This window comes from Nicotiana attenuata, unplaced genomic scaffold (genome assembly GCF_001879085.1).
Source record: "Nicotiana attenuata strain UT unplaced genomic scaffold, NIATTr2, whole genome shotgun sequence".
In the NCBI taxonomy this organism is placed as follows: Eukaryota; Viridiplantae; Streptophyta; class Magnoliopsida; order Solanales; family Solanaceae; genus Nicotiana; species Nicotiana attenuata.
In genome coordinates, this window is record NW_017672755.1 from 120,971 (window position 1) to 145,567 (window position 24,597).

The window sequence follows — 24,597 nt, forward strand, 5'->3', positions numbered from 1 at the left end:
ACCTTCATTAGTCTTCAATCAAAATTTTCTTCCTTTTCGTTTCTTCCCAATAGATAGGGGTGTACAAAGGAAACCGACAAACCGCACCAACCCGATAATCCAAGTCAAATCGAGAAAAAAAACTCGACTATGGTTTGGTGTTGAAAAAAAAACTGATCATAATTGGTTTGGTTTGATTTTAACTAAAGAAAGTCGAACCGAAACCAAACCAACCCGATATTACATATATAGAAATTTTAGATATATTTAATATATAAATATACTTATTGTGATATAATTTATAAAAAATTTACAATTTTATCTTTTAAGGTATTATTTCAAGGTTGGACTTAGAACTTTTGAATGTTCCAATAAGTTTTATAGCCATTAATATTAGTAAATTAAATAATGCTAACAAAAGCCCAAACCAAAATCAAATCAATACTAATGCTAACAAAAGGCATTCAATTCAATACTACGAACGAAAATGTATTGAATATCTATTTTTTGTTTTGCAATAATTTAGATAAAAATGCTTAACTTATTTTTATTTTTTCTTTATCGTTTAGTCATGTAATTAATACTCCCTTATTAGTCTACTTAGTTTAGCATGACTTAGTACTTTTAGATTATGTTTATTTTTATTATGGCTTTTTTATTAGCAATATTTATATTACGTAATTTTATTGTCTTTATTGTTGAACATTTTAGGATAATGTCATGACACATCTGATATTTTGTATTATTTTTTTGAAAAATATTTTATATAGTTGTATCTTACTAGGATTAAAGAAATATTTTGAGCACAAATTATATGCTTTGTTCTACGAAGATTTTACCAGGAAAAAACCCGAATAACATGAATAACCCGAGAAAAACCGAGATTGAAAAACCCGAGTTTTATTGGTTTGATTCGGTCTTTAGATTTAATAATCCGACACATTTGGTTTGGTTTGGTAGTTGTAAAATCCGAACCAATCCGAACTATGTACACCCCTACCAATAGCTACTTCATAGCTACATTCTACACCAGTGACTCTATTGTCACTACCAACTCTTCACTGAATTCTTCTTAAATCAGAAGCTAAACAACGGCTTTATGAGTTAAAATGGAATCATAATCAGGATGGGCAGAAATTGAACATGAATGGATTTCTGGGTTATTTTCTCCATGTTTTTATGGGTTTTTGTTCTTAACATTTTCGGGTGGTTCAATGTCTTGACTGCGGTTTTGACAAGTGGGGAGAGATGAACTTTGTATTTGGGATAAAGGTGGATTGCTGAAAAAATTAGTGCTTTTGAAGGCCTTGATGGTGGTGATCGTTTCACCCGTGGTTCAGTGGTAGCATGGGAAGATGGAGTAATTGGAAATTTTTTGGTAGTTAGGGGTAGAATTGTACTTTTAAGCATTTTCTTCTTTTTAAAATAAAATAATGACACGTGTTACAATCTTGTTGGTGCGTGCTATGCACCTGCCTTAAAAAGTGGTCAAAATTAAAGTGGTGTGTCTTAGACACACTCTAAAAAGGTTGAGTGTGTAAAGTAAATTTTGTCTGCAAAAAGTGTGTCACGGGGATTTGGTCCATAGTTCAGGGGGTAAACTATGTATTTTGCCTTTTTCTTTTGATATCTTTTATTCTGTGCCGGTAAAAAAGATGCACTAAGCTTCGGCCATGCGTAGGTCCGGAGACTGCCAGACCACGAGGATCTATTGTACGCAAATTTACGTTTCATTTTTGAAAGAAACTATTTCCACAGCTCGAACTCATAACTCGGTGAAACCCTTGCCTCGATTCCGGTCCCTTGACATCATGTCTCTAGCTTGATTTATCTTATCGGAAGCCGGGGTGTACCATGAGCTCGGTTTACCTATATACAGATAGTCACCTCGTTTCTCAGATAGTAAGTTGACGAGAAACGACATGAGCCCCCCGATTCCTTCTTCAATACGACGTGACAGAAAACGACAAAAAACCCGAAACGTCTTGCCAGTCATGTCATTATGACCTCAAACGCGTGTCAGCCGTCGGTTGGCTATCGCTGCGCGAAACATCGCGGAGCCCCTATAAATATCCCCTCCTTCGTTCATTTTTTACTTTACATCCAAACTTCTACCCTCGTGCCTTCAGGATTTCATTATACTCTAGCATTTTTACCTCTGTTACTCAAGATTCCTCAGTAAGTTGCACATTTTTACTCATTCTCTACCCAGGCCAACACATATGAGCTTCCAACCTTCAACCCTTCTTCATCTTTTTCATGCTTTTTCAGATAGCAATGGCGAAAACCTCCAAATCTGTTTCCCAAAAGGTCGCTTCTACTTCTCAACCGACTGCCGAAATTAACAAAACCACTCTCTATGTGGTCGTCTCGAGAGGTCCGCTGCTGACGTGACTACCGACGAATCGGTTGTTGAACCTCCCTTGAAGATGTTCATTACCGGGGGTTGTTCGGTCACTAACGACTTCAAGGTTGAAAAGCTGTCTACGGTGCAGGGTCAGCGCGAGGAGGCCAGGTATATTTTCTCAATCATCGAAGAGGACCTCCCCGCGGTCCGAAAGGATTGCAACTGGGCCGACAAGAACATAGTGGTCCCCGACTTCGAGGAGGCCATTACTACCTATGTTGAGGGATACCTAAGTGTTTACACTTTTCCCTTCACATTGGGCCCGGTGAACCCGGTCATTATAGATTTCTGTAGGAGGTACGAGGTATTCCTCCGTTAAATCCACCTATCGTTGTGGAGGATCCCGATCCTCCTTCGATTTTTTGTGAACATGATCGATTCATGTCGGCTCACCGTAGATCATTTACTCCATCTGTATAGTCCCCAAATCTTCCGAGGGGGACTAATAAAGCTCGTGTGCCAGGATAGTAAAGCCACTATCTCAAGCATCGATGAAGATCGGGATCGAGGCTGGCAGGGACACTTTGTCCGGGTGAGGACCTCGGACTTGATTCCGGCTGAATCTAGGCCATTTCCCGAGATGTGGAATGCATCACGTAAGTACAACTTTCCTTTGAATGTCGATTTCATGCTCGTGTCCTTTTTCCTCATTGGTATTTTTGCTGGTGCAGGTGTCGCTCGAGTCCCAAATTCTATCCCTCGGTTCAAGGAGTGGATCGAAGGTATTGTCTCGCAAATGCCCTACTCCAAGCGCTCGTGGCGCAAACTCTCGAAAGGCCATTGGGAGGCCCGTTCCTATGGTAAGATTTCTTTCCAGAAGAAGTTGCGTTAGGCTTCTTCTTCTAGCATTACATTCTTATTTCCTTTATTTTCTTTTTGCAGGTTTGCCTAAGACCATCGAGCTTAGGCCTCCGGTCGGAGACGAGGACTTGCTTGTTGATTCCTCTACTTCGGGGAAGCTAGGGGCTGCAGCAGGAGAGAAAAAGAAGAAGAAAACAAAAGCTCTGGGTACCCTGAGGTCAGAAAAGAAAAAACTAAAGAGAAGATTGGCTCATAAGCCAAAGGGCTCCACCTCTCGAGTACTAGATTCAAACTTGCTCTATCGTCTTAGGGATGAGTCCGGGGAGGAAGAGCTTTTGGTGGTTCGCTAATCGTCGCCCCCCGAGGAGCAAGGGGTCGTTGAACAGGAGACCCATGAGGCCGATATCCCTCAGATTAGGGAGGTTGATGAGGAGGCCGGGGCTGAGACTTCCTAAAATGCCGGTAGTGCCCTGAAAGAGGCACTCGATGTGTTAGATATTAACGGGTTGCCTTCGTTCATCGATTCCATGTTCGATGAGGCCCGAACAGTGAAAGATCGACCTAGCTAGCTCGAGGCCGAGGTCAAAGAACTTGCTGAGAAGAGGGATACGTACAAGCTTCTCAATGAGCAACGCGAAGGAGAAATTGGGAAAATCTGGGCTGAGTTGGACGCATTCCGGAAAGAACATGCCGGCCTGGTGGAACATGTAAAGATCTTTGAAGTTAGTGATGACGAGTTAGACATGGCAACTAACGGTCAAAACCCGCAGATCCAGCAGAAGCTTGACCGGATCGACCAACTTCAAGCTGAGATAGACGAGGACAAGGCCGAGGCCGAAGAGTGGAAGGACAAAATGGACTGATTGGCTTCGGAGAAGGAGACTGCCCGGGAACAACTGGCCTCGGTGGAGGTCCAACTTCGAGCAGCGAAGGAGAAAGCTGAGGCCCGTTCCTACAAAATCGAAGACCTTCAATCCCAACTAGGCTCGGTCGTTGCTGAACGGGGTACCCTAGGAAAGGAGCATAAAATAGACAAGTCAGCGGCGAAAATAGACAAGGCCAATGCTGAAGAAACAGTGGCTCGGTACAAAGCTGACGCTAAAGCAGCCCAGGACCGCCTGAAAGCCACTGTCGAATATGTGAAGTGGCAGTCCCTAAGAGAGGCTCTCGAGGAAGTTCATGCCCGGGGTATCGATCTATCGGCCGAGATCGAAAATTCTAAGAGGCTCGAGGTCGAGGCCAAGAAGTTGGCAGATCCCAAAGACGAGGAAGGCTCCGAGGGTTCCGGCAAATCCGATGGTGGAGAAGACCCCGATGATGAGGTGGACTCCAGCGAAGATCAGGCTTAGGTGCCTTGTAGATTTTTCTTAGTTTTTGTATTTTTGTATATTTTGTTGAGGCCGTTGGCCTTTGTAAAAATCTTTATATATATACAAGGTTTTCCTTTTTTCTCTTTAGCAATTTTCAAGTTTGTTTCTTTTGTCTTTGCAAAGATTTCAAATGCCTTAGCACGTAGTAATAAGGTCTTGTTCGGAGGTTCGAACAAGGCTTGTTTTCGATGTAATTTTGCTTAAAACTCGTGGGGGCTTGGTATGACCGAAAGCTTTCCCAAAGTGCTTAGATAGAAGTTTTTAGATTATAATTTTGTCGAGGGTAGCCTTTGAACCGGTTTGGAATTTTCGAAGGCCTTATGTTTTGGTTATGGATTTCGGACGTCTTCGAGCTATTTCTAGGATGGTCATAGCCTTTTAAGTTCAGGTATTGCCCAATAGGCTTATTATCCCATGCTTCGATACCCGAGCCATATGGGTTTGCCCAAGATGATAGTCCCCGAGTGGGCGTGGTCGTAGCCTTTAAAGTTCGAGCACATCCTAATAGGTTTTTGTGCCCACGGGCTTCGGTAGCCCAAGCCGTCCGAGTTTGCCTTGGACGCAGTCCTCGAGTGGGGATGATCTCTTGGATCCAGATAGAGGTGGCCCTTGGGGTCAATGTCCTTAAGGAACAAAATGTAGTAGTTTTGAGGAGACAAAATATATATCTACAAGGTAGAAACCTTCTTTCATTTCTGTGCGCAACATACAAGATTGTAAATGTGTACAAGCTTCGTGTTATGGCTTATATGGTCTATATGGGCACGGTTCATTTGACCGTTTGGCCTTTACAATAAATCCTATCCACCGAAGCTAGATTGTTCGAGCATAAAGTTTCCTTCCTTCCTAAAATCAGTATCCGAGGATGATGGCCCCCAGTATTCGAGGCCGATCGTAGAGAGGGACCGGATACTGTTGATGTGATCCTCGACTCCGGTTCATAACCGATCTTCAATTCTAAGTTATCACGATCCACTGTTGCCTCGTTAAAAACCTTGCCGGAAAACCCATTTGGGACAAAACCAGTTCAAGGGAAAAAGAGTCTAACGCGTGTTTTCAGGGCTAAAAGTTGCATCATTCTTTGGCCTTTCCTGCAAGTGTTAGTCCAATTCATAATATACGTAAAGAAAAGAAACAGAAGGGGTCGTACCTTAGCAGTAGTATCATTTTAGGTGGGTTACGTTCTAGTTGTTCGGTAATCACCCAACGTTCATCGCTTCGAGTTTGTACGAACCTCTGCCGATGATCTCGATAATTCGATATGGACCTTCCCAATTCGGTCCCAGCTACTATTTGTTCGGGTTCCGGGTGTTCAATATCACCTTTCTTAAAACCAAGTCCCCGACATTAAAGTGTCGGAGGTTGGTTCTCTGATTGTAATACCTTTCGATCCTCTATTTTTGGGTGGCCAATCGGACGAGGGCGACCTCGCGCCTCTCGTCCAACAGTTCTAGGATCGTACTCATGGCCTCGTCGTTTAGATCTTCGGTTGCATATCGGAACCTTAGACTCGGTACTCCTACTTTGACCGGTATTAGTGCTCCAGCACCGTATACCAACGAGAATAGGGTGGCCCCGGTACTAGATTTTGAGAACTTCGGGCAAAATTTCCTTCAATTTACCTTTGGCGTCGGTCAACCTCTTCTTAAGGCTCTGGAGTATGGTTTTGTTCGTAGACTCTGCCTGACCGTTCCCACTAGGGGGATAGGGTGCCGATAGGATACTTTTGATCTTATGGTCCTCGAAAAATTTTCTCACCTTACTGCCGATGAACTGCTTCCATTAGCACACACGATCTCGGCCGACATTTCGAACCGGCATATTATGTGGTCCCAAATGAAATCCATAACTTCTTTCTCCCTGACTTTTGCAAATGCCTGGGCTTCCACCCACTTAGAAAAATAGTCAGTGACAAATAATATGAATTAATCCTTACTAGGTGCCCATGGCAGGGAACCGACGATGTCCATTCCCCATTTCATGAAGGGCCAGGGTAACAAGACCGAATGTAATAGCTCCCCGAGATGATGAATCATTGGTGCGTGCCTCTGACATCCATCGTATTTTCGTAAAAACTCCCTTGCATATTTTTGCATGTCGATCCAGTAGTAGCCGGCTCTTATTACCTTACGAACCAAAGATTATGCATCCGAATGGTTCCCGTAGGTGCCTTTGTGAACTTCCCTTAAAACATATTTGGTATATCCCGGTCCCAGACATATGGCGAGTGGGCCATCGAACTTTCCCCTGAATAGGGTGTTGTCTTCGGACAGGGTGAACCTGGCTGCTTTTTTGTGCAAAGCTCTTGATACTTTAGGATTCGAGGGCAGCTTCCCGGTCTCTATGTAATCTATATACTTGTTTCTCCAATCCTAGGTTAAGCTTGTCGAGTTTATCTCAGAGTGGCCTTATTCAACTACCGATTTCATGAGTTGTACAACCGTTCGTGAGTTAAATTCATCGTCATCAACCGATGATCCCAAGTTAGCAAGAGCATCGGCTTCGCTGTTTTGATCCCGAGGTACAGGTTGCAAAGTCCACTCTTTGAACCGATGTAGCATTACATGTAGTTTATCCAGGTACCTTCGCATTCGTTCCTCTTTGATTTTGAATGTTAAGTTGACTTGGTTTACCACAAGGAGGGAATCGCACTTAGCTTCAACCACCTCGGTCCCCAGGCTTTTAGCCAATTCGAGACCTGAAATCATGGCCTCATACTCGTCCTTGTTGTTACTTAATTTTACAATTCTAATAGATTGTCTAACTACATTACCCGTCGGTGGCTTCAACATGATGCCGAGTTTGGGCCCCTTTGCTTCGAGGGCACCATCCATAAAAATGGTCCAGATTCCCAAGGAAGTCCCCGAGTTCAATAACAATTCCCTTTCGATCTCGGGTATTAAGGCCGGCGTGAAGTCGGCCACGAAGTCCGCCAGAATTTGAGATTTGATGGCGGTTCCGGGTTGATATTCGATATCGTACCCGCTGATTTCCATTGCCCATTTGGCCAATCTCCACGAGAGCTCGGGTTTATGCATTATGCTTCTCAACGAGTAAGTAGTTACAACACATATGGGATGGTATTGAAAATAAAATTTTAACCTCCTCGAGGCGCTTAACAAAGCGATCCAACGTTTCTAGGTGAGGATACATGGTTTCGGCTTTGCCTAGAGTCCTGCTAACATAATAGATAGGATTCCACTTACCACTATCTCAGATACCGCTAAGTACAGGTACAACTGTTCGTCTGTTGCCAAGTGGGAGAATGAGGACCGTCGGATCGAGGGCATGAAGGCTATAACATAGAGTTGGCGGCCTTATTTCTGGAACATCCAGAAAAGCCATCCCCTTCGGAGTATGAAGAAAAGGTGGGCGCGAGAGGTACCGCATGAGTTCTTCCAAGGCTTGTTGGAACTCCGAGGTCCATGAGAAGTTATTCTTCTTTTTCAATAACGAGAAGAACCGATGGCTCTTGTCGGAGGACCTCGAGATGAATCGACCCAAGGCGGCTTTGCGCTCGATTAACCTTTGAACGGCCTTGACATTGTCCACTACGGTGATGTCCTATATGGCCTTGATCTTATCGGGATTAATCTCGATTCCCCGATTGGACACCATGAATACGAGGAATTTCCCGGACACGACTCCGAATGCGCATTTCTCTGGGTTCAGCTTCATATTGTATTTTTTAATATGTTGAAGGTTTCCTACAAATGTGTCAAATGGTCCTCTGCTTGCAGGGACTTAACTAACATATCGTCAATGTAAACCTCCATTAATTTTCCTATTTGCTCCTCGAACATTGGATTTACTAGGCATTAGTAAGTGGCACCAGTGTTTTTTAGTCCGAACGACATTATGTTATAACAGTAGGTGTCGTATTTAGTGATGAAGGATATTTTTTCTTGGTCGCCGGGGTCCATCCGAATTTGTTTTTACCCGGAATAGGCATCAAGAAAGCTGAGAATCTCATGGTCAGCCATCGCATCGATCATGCGATCGACGTTGGGCAAAGGAAAAGAGTCATTGGGGCATGCCTTGTTCAATTCTTTGTAGTCCACACACATTCTTAATTTATTCCCCTTTTAGGGACTACTACTATGTTTACTAACCAATCCGGGTATTTAACTTCCCGAATTGATCATATTTTAAGGAGTTTAGATACCTCGTTTTTGATGAATGCATGCTTGACTTCGGACAGAGGCCTTCTTTTCTGTTTGACCGGTGGAACTTTGGATCCAAGCTCAGATTGTGAGTAGTTATTTCTGGCGGGATCCCTGTCATGTCAAGGTGGGACCAAGCGAAACAATCTATGTTAACTATAAGAAATTTAATGAGTTTTTTCTAAGCTCGGGACTTAACCCTGTGCCCAGGTATACCTTACGTTCGGGCAGGTGCTCGATCAGTATGACTTGTTCTAGTTCCTCGACCGTCGATTTGGTGGCATCCGAATCGTTGGGGTCTATGAAAGACCTGGTAACGCCGTAGTTGTCATCCTCGCCGTCCCCTACTTTTCCAGCTCAACCAGGACCGGCATCGGTGATTGCTATTTGGTTTCTTCCTTGGTGATTGAACTTGGATTCTTTGGTGTCGAGAGTGGAGATATCGGGACCACCTCATCAACCGAGAACATCTCCTTTGCGGCCGGTTGTTCTCCGTAAATAGTTTTAACCCCTCCTGGTGTTGGGAATTTCAACGCCTGGTGTAGTGTCGAGGGTACTTCCCTCATGTTGTGAATCCATGGCCTCCCGAACAGAGCATTGTATCTCATATCTCCTTCGATTACGTAGAACTTTATTTACTGAATGGTTCCGGCGGTGTTTACCGGTAAGGTTATCTCCCTTTTAGTGGTCTCAGATGCCATGTTGAATCCATTTAAAACTTGGATTGCAGGCACAATTTGGTCTTGTAGACCCAGCTGCTCTACGACCCTCGATCGGATGATATTGGCCGAGCTACCTGGATCAATTAACACAAGCTTAACTCGAGATTTATTTATGAGTATAGATATTACCGGTGCACCATTGTGTGGTTGCATGATGCCTTCAGCGTCCTCAACGTTGAAGGATATGCTTCCGTCTGGCACGTAATCTCGAGTCCATTTTTCCCTTATGACGGACACTTTGGTGCGCTTTAACATCGGTCCTTGGGGGACATCAACTCCACCGATGATCATGCTAATGACGTGCTGAGGTTCCTCCTGCTCGATCTGCTTACTGGAGTCCCTATTCCTAAAATGATTTTTGGCTCGATCGCTCAGGAACTCTCGGAAGTGTCCGTTGTTGAATAACCGAGCTACTTCCTCTCTCAGTTGTCGGCACTCTTCAGTTATGTGGCCGTGAGTGTCATGATACTTACAGGAAGGCCCCGGAAAATTTCGCTAAGTAAATTTAGGATTTCGTGGTGCCATGTAGGCTAATTATAATGTTTATCATGTACTTTGTATTTGAGGTATAGCCGGAGCCTTGTTACCGGCATTTCCATATTACATTACTCTTCAGTTGTGTTTAGAAGCTCCGTAGACAGGTTGTGGGTAGTGTCGGGTATTGGAATTAAAGTAGAAATATTGATGTTTGGCAAAGATGTAAAAAACTTGTAATATTTTTGAAAATTATGAATGAAGTTGCTAATGGAAACGAAATGGAAGTCGTTAATGATATATGTACAAAGTATGATTAATGGAGTTCATCTTCTCTTTATTCGTGAATTAGTTTGGGTAGAATGAAACCTATCAGGCTTGCTCAGTCGGGTTTACTCGGTTGAGCGCCGGTCGCGCTCCTCGAATTTTGGGGCGTGACATTTACACATTAGGTTGGGGTCCCTTTGGGCAGGATCGGACTGTAAAGGTCGAGGCCATTTGGTGGCTTTGATACGCCCGATGTCAGATACGATGGCGGCAACATCGACATTGAAGTTGTACTCCGATAATCTCAGTGCTTCCTTAGGCCCGATGGGCCTATCGAAACCGCTTTTGCTCATGAGTCCCCGGTTATTTTGACCTCGATCGCTTTTCTTTTCACTGCTCAGAGGGTTTCGTCCAGACCCATTTCCCCTTCGATCACTGTTGTATGGTTGATACTGATCTCTATTCGATCTTGGTTCACGATTAATGTCTCTTTTGGATTTGTCACTAGTTCTGATTGGATAAACATACCCGGAAGGGGCCCCAAGCTGATCATCTTCGACCATAATTTTTTATTGATACCGGTTATGCACGTCGGACCAAGTTACAGCTGGATATTCTATCGGATTTTGCTTCAACTGGTGCGAAGCCAATGAGTTTCGAGTATTGAGTCCTTGGGTGAAGGCCTGAACGGCCCAATCGTCTGCCACCGGTGCCAGGTCCATCCATTCCATTTGAAACCTTGACATAAACTCCCTGAGCATCTCGTTATCTCTTTGTTTTACCTTGAAAAAGGTCTGACTTAGTGGTCCCGACCTTGATGGCTCCGGCGTGCGCTTTTACAAAAACATCTACAAGCATAGCAAATGAGTCAATAAAATTTGGGGGTAAGTTGTCATACCTTATCATAGCTCCTTTTGACAAGGTCTCCCCGAACTTTTTTAGCATGACAGATTCAATCTCATCATCTTCCAAGTCGTTCCCCTTGATGGCGCGTGTAAGAGGCCACATGTTCATTTGGGTCAGTTCTTCCGCTGTACTAAGGAATTTCGGGGAATGCGGAACTTCTTTGGCATCAGCTTCAGAGATGCTCTCGAAAGGAAAGGTTTTTGAACAAAATTTTTGGAATCTACACCTTTTAGTATGGTGGTGCTCCTGGGATTTGGTCGTCGACCCTGGAGTTGTCGGTCTCCAACTTTTTGTCGTGAGCTTCGATTTTCTTTTCTCCCGTTTCTACCCGTTTTGTCAATTTGTCGAGCATCTTTATTGTCTCAGGGTTGGTCCCGAATTCAGCTTCTCTTGGCTTATCTATGGCTGGTTCATTTCCGCGAGTGTTTTCCCGGGATGCTTCGGGCTCAACTCTACTAGGAGCGCGGCTTTGGTTCTGCAATTGGACTATCGCTGCCTGTTGAGCCTGTAGCATTTCGAAGATCACCAGCAAGTTGATCCACATCTCCTTCACCGTCGTATCTATTTTGGGATACCAATCGGACTCCCCCACGGACGTTATTCTCATGATCAGTAGGCAAATTTGCATTGATGGCCACATGTGAGTTGGCGTCGATCGGGTTTGCGGCCAGAACTCTGTTGGGATCGGCAGGGGGCACCTCGTTACTAGGTACCATATTGTTGTTCTCTCCATGGTGGTCGGACTCAGTATCCATGTTTAGAGGGGCATATTGGGAGTTCGACATTTTAAACTTTGACCTGAAATTAATGACACTTCAAAGAACAAGTGTGAAATAGGATGTGTTATAAATTTGTACCAAATTCCCACTATTATCCTTAGCCCGACGGTGGGCGACAAATAATTTACCCTAAAAAATGGATAACAATGAATTTGTAAGTGGTTTTAGGGATACATGGATTAATTCGATACAAACGATAAGTTGCGTTAGATTAATAAATAAAGATATAGAAAATTCAAACCACGTGAGGGGGATGATTCCAGCCTCAATGAATATCCACCCTTGATCCTATGAACAAGAATAATATCTTTTAATAGCAGAGAAAATAATAGTATATTACCTTGGTATGCGTGCGTTACAATGTGTTCCATGAATAATCAGACTCCCTTTTATATAGTAGGAGAGTATTACCCTGCGTACAATTCTATAAAAGGTAAAAAAATCTTCTGTTTAACTAATCACCGATTCTCTATCGATACGTACCGAGATCCACGTCGTGATATCCAGTCGGTCATGGATATTACGGCCTTCTGTTGTTCATGCTTGGTTGCTGACAACGTTCTCCGAAGTTTTTTGGGATTTGGATCGATCCCGGATCATTGCCCCGATACTCTCGATAGTGGGCGTCATGCCCCCGGACTCTGATTCGGTGAAACCCTTGCCTCGATTCCGGACCCTTGTCATCGTGTCTCTAGATCGATTTATCTTATCGGAAGTCGGGGTGTACCATGAGCTCGATTTTACCCGTATACAAATGGCTAACCACCAGAAAAAGCAGTAACATTTGAAAATAATGAGCTCTTCAAAATGGGGATAGTTATTTCAGTAAAACTTTATTTTGATTTGTACATATTTATGTTTTAACCAAACACTACAAAAATTTTGCCGAAGCTTTTCTGCAATATTTTGAAGCAAAAGCCAACTAAGAAAGAAGTTAATAGTATTGGGGTGAAATAATATTTGACAGAAAGGAAAAAAATTATTGAAACATTTTCCTTTGAGAGATCCTACCACCTCTAAAATATGAGGTGTCTTATCAATAACCAGTAGAATAACGTAAGTGCACAATTAGACGGAAAAGATTCAAATCAGCAGATACAATATCATCATTACCACTCTACTAATGACAGTGCGGCAGCTACGTTCAGCAAGCATCTCTCTTGTAGCAAACGTATCTCATGCATATTTAGTTGATTTGATGCAAAGAGAGGAGATAAACTGCAGAATGTTTGAGTAAAAAGGTTTAAAAAGAATTGGGGGTTGGGGGGGGGGGGGGACGATGTTTTGCTTAAGTAATTTGTAATATGGTCAATATTTTGGCTAGTGGAGTTCAACTCACACAAGCATAAGCATATTTGCAAAGTAGACCTTGTCGACAATATTCTTTAGGATCCAAAAATATTATAGTGTGTGGTGGATATCATTTGCACAAATTGTATTTTTTCTTTACAGCTTGGAGGTCATTTGCCTATAAAAGGAAAGACCATTAGTTTATTTTAAACACACCAATAAGACTTGAGTCTTTATTTCTTGTTTCTTCCTCTCCTCCTTTATTGAGAGTTGAGAAACACTTGTGTGATCCTCTTTCTTTGAAGTGATCTTGTGAGGTTATTCTCTCGGGGGTATTTGGGATTAATTAGAGTATTTACTCTAATTTTACTCTCTTTTGCACTCTTGTTGCTATAGTGAATTTGCTCATCTCCGCTTGTGGACGTAGATCACTTTGACTGAACCGCGTTAAATTTGTCTTCTTTATAAGCTTTAATTGTCATTGTTATCAACTTGCATTGTCTTTGTTAATGTCATTATAACATTGTTTGGCTAAATTTCGCACTATCTGATTTTTCGATCCTAACAAATTGCTATCAGAGCCAGATCTAACCCGGTTTGTTTCAGTAGTCAATATGATTCTAACAAAGACTTATGTTGAGAAATTTGATCGAAGTGCAAACTTCAGAACATTAAAATTAAAGATGGAAGCTATCCTAATTCAGGATGACTTAGATTTGGCACTGCAAGGAAAGGAGAAGAAGTCGGATAAAGTGACAGACGAAGAATTTGACGTTATTGACAAAAAGGCAAATGCAGGTATTATTTTAAATCTCTCAAATGAGGTTTTGCGTGAAGTTGCTATAGAAAGCTCAACCAAAGGCATATGGGAAGCTAAAAATCCTGTATATGAAAAGAACAGTAGAAAACAAGTTTTATCTAAAGCAAAAATTCTACACGTTTCGTATGGCTGAAGGTACCTCTATACTTACACATCTTGATACTTTTGACTCTCTTCTTATGGATTTAAGTAACATAGATGCTGAAATCAAAGATGAGGATCAAGTTGTGTTATTGCTTATTTCCTTACCCCAGTCGTTTAAACATATAAGAGATTCTATGCTTTATGAAAAAGATAATATCTCTTATAAAGATATCAAATCTATTCTGAAATCAAAATAACAAATAGATAGAGATATTACTGGGGAAACTAGTGGGAACCAAGGGAAAGGCTTGTTCATAAGAGGTAGATCCAATAAAAAAAGATTCAAGTAGTGAGAGAGCTAAATCAAGGTCAAAGTCCAGATACAGAAATGTCATTTGGAAATACTGGCATAAGAAAGGTCACATTATTATGAATGCTTTAAATTGAAAAATTAAAAAAAGCATACAGAAAGAAAAGTGAGCACAAAAATATTGACACCGCCGAAGCAAGTGTAGCTGCTGATGAGACTGAAGGGACTATTTTTTAGCAACTAATAATAGTTTCAAATCTAACAATGAGTGGGTTTTAGTTTCGGGTTGTTCTTATCATATGTGTCCCAATCGGGATTTATTTACCATATATGAATCTATTAGAGGTGGAGTTGTCTTGATGGGTATGCTGCCTGCAAAGTTATTGGAAAAGATACTGTCCGAATCAAAATGCATGATGGTGTGGTGAGAACTCTCACCGATGTTAGACACGTTCTTGACTTGAAGAAAAATCTCATCTATTTGGGCACTCGAGAATCTCTTGGGTGCAAGTACACAGGTGAAGGTGGAATTTTGAAAGTTTCTCATAGTGCTCTTGTGATCATGAAATCACACAGATCTAGTATGTTGTATACTCTATTGAGATCTACTATTACAGGTGCTGCTACATTTTCAACATCAGATAAATCTGATTCTGACATCACCAAATTGTGGGATATGCGATTGGGGCATATGAGTGAAAAAGGTCTTTCCATCCTCAGCAAAGAGGTCTCTTATGTGGCCAAAGTACCGGAAATATAGATTTCTGTGAACATTTTGTGTTCGGAAAGCAGAAAAGAGTCAGTTTCAAATCTCAAGCAATTCATAGAACAAAAGGTACTTTGAATTAAATTCATTCGGATCTTTGGGGTCCTTCACGTACCCCATCAAAAGATAGTGCCAAATATATGTTAACTTTCATCGATGATTATTCAAAGAAATTTTTGGGTTTATTTTCTGAAAAATAAAAGTGATGTTTTCTTAACTTTCAAACAATGGAAAGTTTTGATTGAGAAGCAAACAGGAAAACAGGTTAAGCGGCTTAAAACAAATAATGACTTGGAATTTTGTAATGGTGAATTCAGCTAATTTTGCAAGAATGAAGGAATTGCTCGACACCGCACTGTGAGAATGACACCTCAACAAAATGGTGTGGCAGAAAGTATGAATAGAACTCATTTGGAAAGGGCTCGCTGCATGATTTTAAATGTTGGGTTGACAAACGCCTTTTGGGCAGAAGCCATCTCTACAGCTTGTTATATTGTCAACCGTGCTCCTTCTGCACCCTTGAACTTCAAGACTCCAGAGGAAATGTGGTCAGGTATTCCTGTTAATTATTCTGATTTAAAGATATTTGGTGCCCTGCATACATGCATGTAAATGATGAAAACTTAGAGCAATTGGCTAAAAAGTGCATTTTCCTTGGGTATGAACCTGGGGTGAACGTATACCGACTATGGTATCCTGATCCCAGGACACCAAAATTTATAATTAGCAGAGATGGAACCTTTAATGAATCCTCTATGTTAAATTCCAGAAAAGAGTCTTCTAATTCTTGTAATACAGATACAGGGAAGAGCACACAGAAGCAGATGGAGGTTGAGATTGGCATTCCTTTTGAGCCAAGTTCACCAACTTTGGAGAAAAATATAGTTGAAACTCTTAAAGTTGAGCCAGAAGTCGAAATCCTGAAGTTGAGACTCATGAACTTGAACAGGCAGAAGAGGAGTATTCTATAGCCAAACATAGACCAAGAAGAGAAAGTAAATAACCATTAAGGTTTGGTGATTATGTTGCATTTGCTTTTTTAGTTGCACAGAAACTTGAAGAAATTGGAGAACCATCAAAATATTCAAAAGCAGTTTCTGGTGCTGATTCAGCCAAGTGGCTGATTGCAATGAATGAAGAAATAAAGTCTCTCCATAAGAATGGTACTTGGTCTCTTGTGAAGCTGCCATCAGGAAAGAGAATTGTTAGTTGCAAATGAGTCTTCAAGAAAAAAGATGGCATTCCAGGGGTTGAAGATGCGAGGTATAAGGTACGATTAGTTGTAAAGGACTATAGTCAGATACAAGGAGTTGATTTTAATGATATTTTCTCACATGTTTTTAAACATAGCTTTATTCGTGTCTTGCATGCCTTAGTTGCCATGTATGATTTGGAATTAGAAAGCTTGATGTTAAGACAACTTTCTTACATGGAGAATTTGAGGAACAAATATACATGCATCAACCCGAAGGATTTGAAATTGAAGGAAAAGAAAATCAGTTTGCTTGTTGAAGAAATCCTTGTACAGATTAAAGAAGTCTCCAAGACAATGGTACAAAAGGTTTGATTTCTATATGTTGGGTCATGGTTATTCGAGGAGCATGTATGATAGTTGTGTTTTCTTCCGAAAGTTAAATGATGGTTCAATTGTGTACTTATTACTATATGTTGATGACATGCTCATTGTTGTTAAGGATTTAACAGAAATTCACAATTTAAAAAGTCATCTTAAAGTGTATTTGAGATGAAAGATTCAGGAGCAGCTAAGAAAATTCTTGGCATGGAGATCAAAAGAAACCGAGGAACCAACAGGCTATTTTTGACCCAGAAGAAGTACTTGGAGAAAGTTTTGGAGAAGTTTGGCATGAAAGATGCTAAACCAACTACTACCCCTCTTGCTGCTCATTTTACGTTATCAGATGCTCAGTCACCGCAGTTAGAGGAAGAAGAGAGGTATATGGCACATGTACCTTATTCCAGTGTTGTCAGCAGTATTATGTATGCAATGGTGTGCACACGTCTAGATATTTCCCAGGCAGTAAGTGTAGTGAGCCGATATATGGCTTGCCCCGGTAAAGCATATTGTTAGGCTATGAAATGGATTCTGAGATACTTGCAAGGTACTTCAAACACATGTTTGGAGTTTGAGAGAAATACTAACTCTTTGGTTGGTTTTGTAGACTCAGATTATGCAGGTGATCTTGACAAAAGAAGATTACTAACATGCTATGTATTTTGCATTGGTGGTTCTATCAGCTCGAAAGCTACATTACAATATGTAGTAGCTTTATCTACTACTGAAGCAGAATATATGGTAGTGACCGAGGCTATCAAAAAAGCCTTATGGTTGAGGGGTCTATTTGCTGAACTCAGTTTACACTAAGGTGGTATTATTATTATTTTTAATAGTCAAAGTGCCATTCACTTGACTAAAGACCAAATATATACTGAGATGACGATGCATTGACATCAAGTATCATTTTATCCAGGAAACCATTGCTGATGGAAAGGTCTATGTTTAGAAGATCAACACTAGAGACAATCTTGCTGACATGTTCACAAAGCCTCTTCCAGTTGGCAAGTCCAAGCTCTTGAACTTCATTGCTATTTATGAAGAATGATTTAGCCCATATGAGCTTTTGCAGAAAGGGTGGAGCAAATTTACTGTATCAGCTAAAATTAGGCCAATGTGGAGATTTGTAATATGGCCAATATTTTGGCTAGTGGAGTCTATCTCACATAAGCATAAGCCTATTTGCAAAGTAGACCTTTTTGGCAATATTTCCCAAAAATATTGCATTATGTGGTGGATATCATTTGCACAAGTTGTATCTTTTCTTTTACAGCTTGGAGGCTATTTGCCTATAAAAGAAAAGACCATTAGTTCATTTTAAACATACCAACAAGACTTGAGTCTTCATTTCTTGTTTCTTCCTCTCCTCTTTTCTTGAGAGTTGGTGTTGGAAAACACCTGCGCGATCCCCTTTCTTTGGATTGATCTTGTGAGGTTATTCTCTCGGGGGTATTTGTGTTTAATTAGAGTATTTACTCTAATTTTACGCTCTTTTGTACTCTTGTTGCTATAGTGAATTTGTTCATCTCCGCTTGTGGACGTAGGTCACTTTGACCGAACCACATTAATTTTGTGTCTTCTTTATATGATTTAATTATCGTTATTATCTTTGTTATTGTCATTATAATATTGTTTGGCTAAATTTTGCACTATCCGATTTTCCGATCCTAACATAACTAATACTATTAGGGGTTGTTTGGTACGGTGCATAAGAATAATATTGAATAATGTATATTAGTAATGTTCGTATTAGTTATGCTGACATATTTCTTATTGATGTATTAAAGCATTGCGCAATTTCTAAAAGAAATGTTTGTTTACAAAAATATCCTTATAACGAGTCCATCATTTTATCTTTTTAAAAGAAACATATGTTGAGGAATATTTTTATATGAAAAAGGTTTTAAAAAATTATTTGATTTATCTACCTATTATAGTATAGAACTGAATATTTATTTTTTTTAAAAATATGCTAAGTATTATTTATCTACTAGGGATATAATTTTATTTTTGCACTTTCTTATATTATCAGGCAAAGAAAGCTTGAATTAAAAAAATAAAAGGAAAATGAGTTGATAATAAGTGCATTCCAGTACGTAGTAGTAGAGTACATATTTATAAATTTATAATGAAGAAATTAGCGGAGTATAAATATAAATAGCGGGAGCAGTTTCAGTATCACACTTTACATCAAACTTGCATTAATATAATAACATATTTTAATCAAGTATAAATTTTTGAAGGGCAATTTTGTCTTAACTAAGCTAATGCAGGCATTAAAACCCATTGCATTGTTAATGTCATGGTTTCCTATGCATTAATTATGCATATGATAATATCAAATATGATGCATAACTAATGCTTGCATAAACTAAATAAGGTATTATTAATACACAGAGCTAATGCATGCATCATTTTATCTAATGCATCCTACCGACTCTCATTTGGTAAGAGGGATAAAGGATAACAAATCCCGAAAATAAATTTGAGATGAGTTTACTTCACGTTTGGTTTGGATGAAATTGCGATATAACTAATCTCAGAATTATAGTGTTATATTTATCCCTATAGGAGGGTGGAATATAATTATGGGATAACTAATTCCGAGATAGTTAATCTCATGAAAGCTTGTATCCCAATCAAACGACCCCAAAGATAGTGAGATTAGCTATTACATATAGAATGTGAGATAATTAATTCCATGAAATATTGCACCTCATAAGATATACTTGGATATTCCATCATTGTACCAAACGACCTTGTACTATTTTGTACTCTACCATTTTTTACTTCAATTATGGAGTAGACAAATAATTAAAAAGAAAGACACATAGGTATGTCCAAAAGTGTTTGATTTTAAGCCATACAAATGATTAGTTAGTTTTTCGCCAATTTTTGTTAGCACATCACATGTACACAATTAGCACAATGAAGTTGCAAGTTGGAGAAAAGCAAAAGTTAAATAACTTTCCTTACAGATCCTTTAACAAAGTCACTTAATGACATTTCAGAAAACTACTTGACTGACAGATCACTTCTCTCTCCTCTTTAATCTATCCATAGGAAAATGTAAAAAAGCGTTGAAAGACTTCTAAAATTTAGTTCAATTATTTATTAGAAAAGGATAATTTTGAAACTAAATCATTAATACCTCAATTACTTTTTAAACAAATTAATTTTTTTTAAACCCCTCCCAAATTAGGAGGATCTATAGTGTTTTGACACTTCCCCTCCAGCGTGACTCGAACCAAGGACCTAACGGTCATGGCAGGAGTTGCTTTTACCAACTGAGCAAGCCTCACTTGTCAAAATAAATTACTTATTTTGGACCTGTTGAAGAGTGAGAGTTGTTAGTTAAGAAGTTAGTTAGTAGTAACAGTTGTACACAACTGTTAAGTTAAAGAAGCAGTAAGTGGTTAGTTGTATATATTAGTCATACATTGCATTTGTAGCTCAATTAATTCAATGAGAAAGCAGCTTGTTTCTCCTGCTCATTTTTCTCTCTGTTTTTCATCATCTTCTTCCTTTGATCAATGAGTGCTTGATCAAGATTTGATCATGGTATCAGAGCTTGTGATATAGATCCGAGCTTTGTTTCTGCTTCCTCGCGCTGGATTCAAGTGTCTTTGTCGAGTTTGTTGTTCAGTTGTTCTCAATTCCTCAATTCTAGGGTTGAGCTATTGAATTTATTGATTCATATTTTCTCTCTTATTCGAACTTCAGAATTCTTCATCAATGGCGGTAGGAGACAGTAGCTCTGGCTTGAATAAAGGCATTTGATTGGATACCAGCTCTGCACCAACAGTTGATCGAGTCACCGCACCAATTCCAACAGTGGACCAACATCAGCCACTATTTCTACAACCTTGTAACACTCCAGGTAGCTCTTTAATCTCGATCAAACTCACTGGTTCTGAAAACTATGCTCTATAGAGTAACTATATGCGAATTTATTTACTAGAAAAAATAAATTAGGATTCGTTGATGGTAGATATCCTAAGTCAAAATTTGATCCATCACTGCATGACTTGTGGGAGAAATGTAATACAATATCACTCTAATTGATAATGAATTTTGTTAGTAACGAACTGGTAAGTGGAATGGTTTATGCTAGGAGTGCTCATAAATTTTGTACAGGCCTTAAGGAGAGTTTTGACAAGGTAAATAGATCTAGAGTTCTGTTCCTACATAGACAGATAGCCAGCTTGTCTCAATGAATCTCCTCTGTGTTCAGCTATTTCTCAAAATTGAAGGAGCTTTGGGCAGAATTTGATGGATTAATGCCTTGTCCTGGGTGTGGTTGTGAGGAGTCAAAAAAATATGATGAATCACATAGACTTTTGGAGTTTCTTATGGGAGTAAATGAGTCATATGCCCAGTCCAGTAATCAGATTATGATGATGTCCCCAACTCTTACCATAAGCAAAGCCTATGCTATGATCATCTCAGATGAGAGCAGACAATCATTAGAAACCTCTACATATGTTGTTGACAATCAAGAGAACTTAGCTCTCTTCAGCAGTGGCAATAGTGGAGCTTACAACCCTGGGAACATAACCTTGTTCACCAGCAAAAGAGGTCCTAACTCGATGAATAATTTCAGGACAAGAAAAACACTCTGTATTTTGACTATTGTAACTTCAAAGGTCACACTAGAGAGACTTGTTACAAGCTAAATGGCTACCTACCATATTTCAAGTCAAAGAAGAAGTACAACCCTGCAGGGAACTTTGCAAAAGACAGTCAAGGTGTGCATGCTGGGAATACAGTTAAAGCTTCAAACCTTGGTCCAACAGGAGGAAACTTTGGAGGTACTACAGCTAACTTTGCAAGAAGCACCTCAACTGTTGGAGAGGCATCTTATAGTCAGAATTAGAGTAACTCAGTGGTAGTGCCTCACTTCACACCAGAACAATACTCGCAGATTCTTCAGCTCCTAGGAAAGGGAAGTGAAAGCAATGAAGCAACTATGGCAGCAGGTATGGACAATGATGCTCAAATGTTATTGATGTCACTGATGAGGCTGTTTAATTCACTAAATGGATAATAGACTCAGGAGCCTCTAATCATATGGTTAGAAGTCTGAATTAATTGACTGACTCTAAACCCTGTGATAAGTTTAGAGAAGGAAAAATGCTCCTATCTATTGGAAGTTTAGCCACTTTTAAGCACATAGGAACTGCTTATACCTTCCTAGGACAGATGATAACTAATGTCATGCATATCCCAGAGTTCAAGTACAACTTACTATCAATATCAAAGATAACAAAAGAGTTGAAGTGTGCAGTCTGTTTCTTTCTTGATTTCTGTATTTTTTAGGATCTATTCAGTGGTGTGAAGGGGATTGGTAAGAAAGATAGTGGACTATATGTGCTCACTTCTAATAGTAGACTGCAGTTTGTGGACAGTTTAGGAAGGGACATTTCAACATCACTTGCTGTAAATACAATAAAAGAGATGGATGGTAGAATAAATGTAGCCTTGTGGCATAAAAGACTAGGCCATGTGCCATTTGATGTTCTAAATAAATTACCTGTGTTTTGCACTATTGAAAGTGCAGATTCTGATAAATATTGTACAGTATGCCCTTTGGCTAAACAAACAAGGCTACCATTTCCTTTAAGTACTACTATTTCTACTAGTTGCTTTCAAGCAGTTCATGGTGGTGTCTGGGGGCCATATAGAGTACCTACTCATGATGGAAAAAGGTACTTTCTAAACTCTGGTAGACGATCATTCCAGGTATATCTGGATTTTTCTCTCACCTTCTATAGCTGAAGTCATTGTTGCTCATAGAAATTTCCTTCTTACGGTTGAGAATGTATACTCCTCTACAGTAAAGTTTCTAAGAACTGACAATGTTTGTGAGTTTTTTTAACTCTCAGATGACAGACCTACTACAAAGTCTAAGCATAGTTCATTAAATCTCTTGCACATACACTCCACAGCAAAATGGAGTTGTAGAAAGGAGGCACGGGCACATTCTAAATGTAGCTAGAACCTTGAGGTTTCAAGCAGAAATTCCACTTATATTTTGGGGTGAGTGTGTGCTCACAGCAGTATATCTTATTAACAGGCTGCCTATCTCAGCCCTTAAAGATAAAACTAAAATTCCTTTTGAAATGCTGCATAGTAAGCCTCCAATTTAGATCATCTAAAGGTGTTTAGCTGCCTGGGGTATGTTACTGATCTGAGGAAGGCAGATAAATTCTCTCCTAGCGAAGTCCCTGCTGTGTTTCTTGGCTACTCTATGACATAGAAGGTGTATAAGATGTACATTATTCACTCAAGGAGCTTCTTAGTCAGTAGAGATGTGGTGTTCAAGGAAGATATTTTTTCTTTTCAATACTTGGACACTGTAGTTACTTCCTTATTTTCTGTACTAGACTTCTCTGCTATTCCTACTTCAGAGCACATGCCAGATATCCCTAATCCAGTTACACCTCCTACCATAGCAATCAATGAAGAAGTCATTACCCCTTCAGACATGCATGTCTCTTCTGATGAAAGTTCACCAGCTGCTTTTATGGATGCAGTGCCCAATGGAACAGTGCATAATGCTCCATACACAACCTTAATCAGACACAGTCAGAAAGTGTTAGCAAGCCACCTCTTTGGCTGAAAGACTATATTACTCAAGGCAAAGGGAATGCGAATTGTTGCTACCCTATGTCCAACTATATAAGCTATGATCATATTTCTGCTTCATTCAGTACTGCACTAGCTACTTACTCCTCTTTTGAGGAGCCTAAAACCTATCTTGAAGCACTCAAAAATCTCAACTAGATTGTAGCTATGAAATCTGAGATTGCAGCTTTATAGGAAAATAAGACATGGAGTATTGTTGATATACCTACTCGCAAGGTTCCCATTGGCAGTAAATGGGTGTTCAAGGTCAAGTACACAGCCTCAGAAGCAGTAGAGAGATACAAAGACAGACTTGTGGACAAGGGGTACAGTCAACAAGAAGGCCTAGATTACACTGAAACTTTTTCACCTGTGGCAAAAATGGTGATTGTTAGGTCTGTGGTTGTTTTTATGCTGCTAAGCACTGGCCTATATTTCAAATGGATGTACACAATGCATTTCTACAAGGAGATCTTCTAGAGCAGGCGTATATGGATATCCCTCAGGGGTTTGCTAGCCAGGGATGGAATCATAGAGTCTGCAACCTACATAAGTCTCTATATGGACTTAAGCAGGCTCCAAGACAGTGGAATAAGAAGCTGACTGATACACTACTATAACTAGGCTTTACTCAAAGCTATTTTGACTATTCCATGTTCACAAAGCACATACATAATAAGTTGGTTGTAGTGTTGATCTATGTAGATGATCACCTAGTGACTGGAAGCTGTAATGAGTTAATATTGAAGACAAGAAATGATTTGAAGCTGAAGTTCAAAATGAAGGGCTTGGGAGAGCTTAAGTGTTCCCTTGCATAGAATTTGCCAGACAAAGGGACTGTCATGAGTCAAAGAAAGTATGCCCTAGAACTACTTGTAGAAATGGGACTTGGAGGTGTTAAGCCTACTGGTACACCACTGGAAACTAATGTGAAGTTGACTTCTGTTGAGTGTGATTCATTTGTCAATGAAAATGAGAACACTGAGGACAAGTTATTCACTGATGTAGGTTCGTATCAAAGGCTTGTTGGCAGACTATTGTATTTGACAATGAACGGAGTTGATATTGCCTTTGTAATGCAAGTGCTTTCAGTTTATGCATAAGCCCACGCAGTCATACATGGAAGCTGCTCTAAGAGTAGTAAGATATATTAAAGTTGCACATGGACTTGGCCTGGTAATGCCTGTTGAAGAATCAGACAAACTACGAGCTTTATGAGACTCAGACTAGGGAGGATGCCTACAAACTAGAAGGTATGT